Genomic DNA, 7,500 nt, shown 5'->3' on the forward strand with positions numbered 1-7,500 from the left:
GCGAAACTTGTCCTGCCATGGCATGCGCGCAGCCTGCGCGCAGCATGCGCGCAGCATGCGCGCAGCATGCGCGCAGCATGCGCGCAGCATGCGCGCAGCATGCGCGCAGCATGCGCGCAGCATGCGCGCAGCATGCGCGCAGCATGCGCGCAGCATGCGCGCAGCATGCGCGCAGCATGCGCGCAGCATGCGCGCAGCATGCGCGCAGCATGCGCGCAGCATGCGCGCAGCATGCGCGCAGCATGCGCGCAGCATGCGCGCAGCATGCGCGCAGCATGCGCGCAGCATGCGCGCAGCATGCCGGCAGCCTGGTTCCAGGTTTTTTCAAATGTCGACAGAATTTTTCAAACCTTGTCAAACCCCATTTTTATTGAAATTTCCTCGCACAATAAGCTCCCTATAATTAAGTCTATGATTTTTAGGACCTTCTCCAACTTACAAAATGATATTTAGGACCTTGCCTTGCCCTCACATGCCGTGCCCATTCAAGGCATTCCGAGAAAGTGAGGTTATTGGAGGCTTCGGATGGCGTGGCTTGCCTTGCCTTGCATTGGCATGCCATGCCCAAGTTGTGGCCTACACCAAGCCATTCAAGCCATGCGTTGCCTTACCTTGGAATTGCTCATCATCCAATGCATTCCGAGAAAGTGAGTGTAGGCGAGGCTAAGGATGGCTTGCCTTGCCTTGCCTTGCATTGGCATGCCATGCCCAAGTTGTGGCCTACACCAAGCCATTCAAGCCATGCGTTGCCTTACCTTGGAATTGCTCATCATCCAATGCATTCCGAGAAAGTGAGTGTAGGCGAGGCTAAGGATGGCTTGCCTCGCCTTGCCTTGGCATGCCGTGCCCATGATGTGGCCTTGACCAAGCCATTCAAGCCATGCGTTGCCTTCGCCTTGGCATGCCGTGGCCTTGCCTCGCCATGCGATGCATTCCGACAAAGTGACGCGAAGCGGAAGCCTATCATGGCGTAAAAATGTCGACAAAATTTTTCGACATTTGAATAATGGGGTTTGACAAGGTTTGAAAAATTCAATACAAATGGTAGGCTTGAATGTCGACAAAGTGACGCGAAGCGGAAGCCTACCACGGCGTAAAAATGTCGACAGATTTTTTCGGACCTTGTCCTGCCATGGGCTGCGCGCAGCATGCCGGCAGCCTGTGCGCAGCGTGCGCACAGCATGTCGGCAGCGTGCGCACAGCATGCCGGCAGCGTGCGCGCACCATGCCGGCAGCCTGTCGACAGAATTTTTCGAAACTTGTCCTGCCATGCGCGCGCGCAGCTTGCGCGCAGCGTGCTGATTCTGTCGACAGTGAGGCTAGCGAAAGTTGTCCTGCCATGGCGTGCGCGCAGCCTGTGCGCGCAGCTTGCGCATCTGTCGACAGTGAGGCTAGCGAAACTTGTCCTGCCATGGCATGCGCGGCGCCTGCGCGCAGCCTGCGCACAACATGCGCGCAGGCTGTGCGCAGCGTGCGCGGAGCTTGCGTGCAGCTTGCGCATCTGTCGACAGTGAGGCTAGCGAAACTTGTCCTGCCATGTGTCACGGATCGCACTTGAGCGTGTGCTTTCGTGACTCCGTTGGGACATCCATGCGCTTATGAGGTAGTCCAAGTGTGGAAGGGGCAAGGACTTAAGAGCTAGAATGGTTGGTGTTGGCCGGGTTGTGCGTGTGAGGGGTATTTTGGGTATTTCGGAAGGTTACGGGAGGAACCTGAAGAAACTCAGAACACGAAAGATGTTCGTAATGACGAGATACACGCTATGCAACTGACGGTTCGCCATTCGGAGTTCGTACGAAGAAGTTATGCCCAATTATGACTCCTCGTGCATAGGTGATGTTCCCTCCTGGCAGAAGGCTAAATGCATAAAATGCTATATAGGGGGTGACATGGTGTCATGCTCTCCACCACCCCTGGTGCTTACACCCTTGTGGCACTAAGCGAGCATCCTTATGACATTGGAGGTTGTCATAAGGGCGGGCATGAGATTGTTGAAGGATAATCTATGTCTCCGAGGGAAAGGACTTCCCGAGGACAGTACGAACACGCGGGGCCGTTCGTATTGCGCATCGTTGGAAAGAGTGAGGTCAACGTATGGCATTCGCTATGCCGTCGGCTAGCGAGGCATTTGACGAGACTCGATGGACTTGGCTTGGGTTCGGCCTTGTCCAAGATGGAAGGAAGATATTCGGATGCCGGTACGCATGGGTTGCGACCCCATGCAAAGCATAGATGGTTATGTGGGACATTCGGAATACATATGTCGCCAAGGCTTGAGCGACATGCGAGCGTGACAGCTTGCGTGGATAGCTTGAGGATGTGGGCTATCGTGGTTGCTAACGGATGACCGACAGAAGTGTGGGTAAACCGATGGTGTGTTGGATCGCCATGTCTCGACTTGGACATGAGCGAGCCACGAGTTTGGCATGCGACGTGGTCGATGCAGTTGACGTGTCTTATGCAACGCTTGATGTATGGGCGTCGAGGGTTCGTTGCCGGATGCGGGGTGATTGTGTTGTCACAAGGAAGTGTGACTCGTTGTCTAGCCATAGGGCTTGGCGCCTATGGGAGACGACACATGATGGTGAACCTCTCGCGGAGTTGTGAGAGTCATGAAGTGGGGAGAAGGCTGACTGGGATTCGAAGGGATCCTGGGCCGCACGGGAGCGTTTGTGCGAGCGAAATCTGTGATTTGCTTCCGCCGCGCCGCGTCGCACGCTCGTCCCGTGACAAGTGCTCTGATACCACTTGTCACGGGACGAGCGTGCGACGCGGCGCGGCGCACGCTCGTCCCGTGACAAGTGGTATCAGAGCCGATCGATTTAGATGGTGGCTTCTGCTCAAACGATTCGCACCTTGGATACAAACAGTGAAGCTCTGATCCCGTGACAAGTGGTATCAGAGCCGATCGATTCCGAAGGTGGTTTCTGTGTGAGGGACTCGTACCTAGAAGAGATTGGTGATGGAGGAACTTTGATAGCAAGGTAGCATGTCATTGCCTGTGATGGGTAGTGGACTTGCGAAGTTGGAAGAAGACCCCAACGTCACTGTGGATGATTGTTGGAATCAGGTTGTGTGACGGTTGTTGGAAACCCGTCCTGGTGCTGGATCCTATGGAAGGGTGAAGGTATCCAAAAGTTTGTCTCGAAGTTGTGAGAAGACATCAAGCAGGATGACTCTAAGATGGGGGATGATGGTTGGTTTTGCTGCTCGGTTGCCTAGTTTTCTAATCCGTGCACCAAGCGCCCGGAAGTCGGGTAGGCAGGGGTTCTGGCTTGTGACGAAGTGATGTTGCTTGTTCAGTTCAGGATGTGGGGAGGATGGGAGCGCGAGTTTGGTGAGAGTGTCAAAGATTGGCTTATACTCGAACTATAGCATACCATTGAAGGTTGTGGTAAACCGAGTTGGTGACATGGGTTGGACGGATGGTGCAAGACCTTTGTTCAGGGAAGAGTTGTGGGAGCTGAAGACCGAAATGGTGCAGTCTTCGAAGGGAGTAAGTCGCTGACGGACTGGGCTCCATTGAGGGAGTGAGTCGCTGACGGGCTAGGCTTTAATGAAGGAGTCACTTAAGTGGTTGCTCTTACAATTGTGGAGGACGTGTGGGTTACGCATAATGTTCGACACAAGGTTGCTAACTAATATTCGGAATGCTGGTGTGTTCCAAAGGTGGATCCCAGAGTTTTCTTGTGAGGATGGTGGCTAAGGACGTAGGATGTCCGCACTTATGGGCATGCAAAGAGTTGGAGTAGCTTTGGGGAGGATGTCTTACTTGTTCCCTTGTGGATGCTGCGGAAGTAGGTTCTGCCAAGTCCAAGTGTGGGCGTTGGTTAGGTGGTTCTACTCGTAGTAGGGAGGATGTCTTACCATGGTGAATTGTGAATGCCTAAGTGTTATGGAGCTAAGCTTCGGAGGCACGTTGACGTGAGGGTGCGTTGACGAGATAAGTGGGGGAGACCCACGAACGCCATTGAGGTATGGCAGCGCATATGCGCAAGGGAGTTGGTGACGATTGTTGGACAAGGAGGTGCGGGACCTTGTTCGGGGGAAAACTGGTAGGAGCTCAAGACCGAAATGGTGCAGTCTTCGAAAGGAGTAAGTCGCTGACGGACTAGGCTCTATTGAGGGAGTAAGTCGCTGATGGACTAGGCTTTAATGAAGGAGTCACTTAAGTGGTTGTTCCTATAATTGTTGAGAACAGATGGGTGGGGCACAAGGTTCGACATATGGTTGCTAACTGAGATTTGGAAGAGAGTGTTCCAGAGAGGTGGATCCGGAAGTCTCACTAAAGGCATGGGTTCCGAGGACATGGGGTATGTCCGCACTCGATGGCAGAGGGCCTAAGTGTTGCGGGGCTTTACTGTGGTGGCACCTCGAGGTGGGGGTGTGCCAACGAGACAAGTAGGGGGAGAACCTCGAATGCCAGGAAGTGGCAGTACAGGAGCACAAACAAATGGAGGTGCCGTGGAGGACACACGGTTGGCTTCCGAGTCACACCCAGGTGGGGTGCATCTCTTTGAATGTGGAAAATGTGGAGGTACTTGACCAGCGGGCTATGTGGTTGTTCAGTGGTCGAGTGCGACAAGAGACGGAGGTCTCGGCCCAAAGAGGGAAAGACGTAGGACTTTGAAAGAGAAGTTCAAAAGGGTGAACACAGTGGTGCATTGTGGTCCATGGAGCGAAGAGAAGAGGATATTCCTATATGGTGTTGTTATGCGGCAGTGCAGTGGGCACGTCGACGAGGGCGTCGACACTATCAGTGGGGGAGAATGTCACGGATCGCACTTGAGCGTGTGCTTTCGTGACTCCGTTGGGACATCCATGCGCTTATGAGGTAGTCCAAGTGTGGAAGGGGCAAGGACTTAAGAGCTAGAATGGTTGGTGTTGGCCGGGTTGTGCGTGTGAGGGGTATTTTGGGTATTTCGGAAGGTTACGGGAGGAACCTGAAGAAACTCAGAACACGAAAGATGTTCGTAATGACGAGATACACGCTATGCAACTGACGGTTCGCCATTCGGAGTTCGTACGAAGAAGTTATGCCCAATTATGACTCCTCGTGCATAGGTGATGTTCCCTCCTGGCAGAAGGCTAAATGCATAAAATGCTATATAGGGGGTGACATGGTGTCATGCTCTCCACCACCCCTGGTGCTTACACCCTTGTGGCACTAAGCGAGCATCCTTATGACATTGGAGGTTGTCATAAGGGCGGGCATGAGATTGTTGAAGGATAATCTATGTCTCCGAGGGAAAGGACTTCCCGAGGACAGTACGAACACGCGGGGCCGTTCGTATTGCGCATCGTTGGAAAGAGTGAGGTCAACGTATGGCATTCGCTATGCCGTCGGCTAGCGAGGCATTTGACGAGACTCGATGGACTTGGCTTGGGTTCGGCCTTGTCCAAGATGGAAGGAAGATATTCGGATGCCGGTACGCATGGGTTGCGACCCCATGCAAAGCATAGATGGTTATGTGGGACATTCGGAATACATATGTCGCCAAGGCTTGAGCGACATGCGAGCGTGACAGCTTGCGTGGATAGCTTGAGGATGTGGGCTATCGTGGTTGCTAACGGATGACCGACAGAAGTGTGGGTAAACCGATGGTGTGTTGGATCGCCATGTCTCGACTTGGACATGAGCGAGCCACGAGTTTGGCATGCGACGTGGTCGATGCAGTTGACGTGTCTTATGCAACGCTTGATGTATGGGCGTCGAGGGTTCGTTGCCGGATGCGGGGTGATTGTGTTGTCACAAGGAAGTGTGACTCGTTGTCTAGCCATAGGGCTTGGCGCCTATGGGAGACGACACATGATGGTGAACCTCTCGCGGAGTTGTGAGAGTCATGAAGTGGGGAGAAGGCTGACTGGGATTCGAAGGGATCCTGGGCCGCACGGGAGTGTTTGTGCGAGCGAAATCTGTGATTTGCTTCCGCCGCGCCGCGTCGCACGCTCGTCCCGTGACACATGGCATGCGCGCAGCGTGCGCGCAGTCTGTGCGCAGCATGCGCGCAGCCTGTGCGCAGCATGCGCGCAGCCTGTGCGCAGCATGCGCGCAGCCTGTGCGCGCAGCTTGCGCATCTGTCGACAGTGAGGCTAGCGAAACTTGTCCTGCCATGGCATGCGCGCAGTCTGCGCGCAGTCTGCGCGCAGCATGCGCGCAGCCTGCGCGCAGCATGTGCGCAGCATGCCGGCAGCATGGTTCCAGGTTTTTTCAAATGTCGACAGAATTTTTCAAATCTTGTCAAACCCCGTTTTTATTGAAATTTCCTCGCACAATAAGCTCCCCATAAGTAGTCTATGATTTTTAGGACCTTCTCCAACTTACAAAACTAAAAAATTCCTCCCGGATTTGTTTTAATGATTTTTTCAATTTTACGACTTCTAAAAATAATAAAAAATACTTCCCGACTTCAAAAATTTATGAAACTTTTTCCCATCATAGATTGCATGTTTCTTAGTATCCCTGCAAAAAATCACGTCCAAATACCTTGTATTGAATTATTTAGAGCCCATTATGACTCCTCGCGCATAGGTGATGTCTCTTCCTGTCAAAGGGCTAAATGCATAAAATGCTATATAGGGGGGTGTGTGTTGCCTGCATATGCATGGCAGCCCATGCCTTCCTAGCTGCAGCCCCCTTCCCCCACGCCACACCCATGTCATGTTGCCTCGATATGTTGCCTCGGTATTATGGGTTTGGTGTCGGGGTCGGGGGGCTGCCACCCATGGCGGTGGTGGCCGGAATCCGGCCGCCGCCACCACGCCGCCGCCATGGGTGAGGGAGGAAAAAAAAGGCGTGGAAAGTTGCGAAATGGGGTTGTCTAGGCTTTTTTTTGGCATGGGAGAGCATGGAGTGCTAGGAACTCCTTCTCAAATGCACGGGCATGTCGACCACAACCTCATTTCTCAACAACAACCACCCGTGTGGGGTGGCGGTGGGTGGATAGTCGCGGATTGGGGCTTGCCAAGCCAATGTTTTCAAAAAATTTCATCAAAATTAAAAACAAATGTTTTGTTGCCTTCGGATTTGTGGGCGAGCGGCGAGTCGGAGTGGAGCCGGTAAAGTTTAACCTCGGTGTGCACGGTTGTTTTTAGAAACTCAATCCAATGCCGGGGACGTTGAAAGTGACGCTCTTATGAGTTGCAAACCCGCAAGATTTAAAGAACCTTTTCAAAACAATTTCAAACCAACAAGATTTAAAAACAGAAATTTTCATCAAAATGAAAAACAAATGTTTTGTTGCCTTCGGACTAGTGGGCGAGCGGCGAGTCGGAGTGGAGCCGGTAAAGTTTAACCTCGGTGTGCACGGTTGTTTTTAGAAACTCAATCCAATGCCGGGGACGTTGAAAGTGACGCTCTTATGAGTTGCAAACCCACTAGATTTAAAGAACCTTTTCAAAACAATTTCAAACCAACAAAATTAAAAACAAATGTTTCGTTGCAAACAAATTGTGGGCGAGCGGCGAGTCGGAGTGGAGCTGGTAAAGTTTAACCTCGGT

Source organism: Prunus avium, unplaced genomic scaffold (assembly GCF_965620075.1).
Source record: "Prunus avium unplaced genomic scaffold, drPruAviu1.hap1.1 HAP1_SCAFFOLD_179, whole genome shotgun sequence".
NCBI classification, from domain to species: domain Eukaryota; kingdom Viridiplantae; phylum Streptophyta; class Magnoliopsida; order Rosales; family Rosaceae; genus Prunus; species Prunus avium.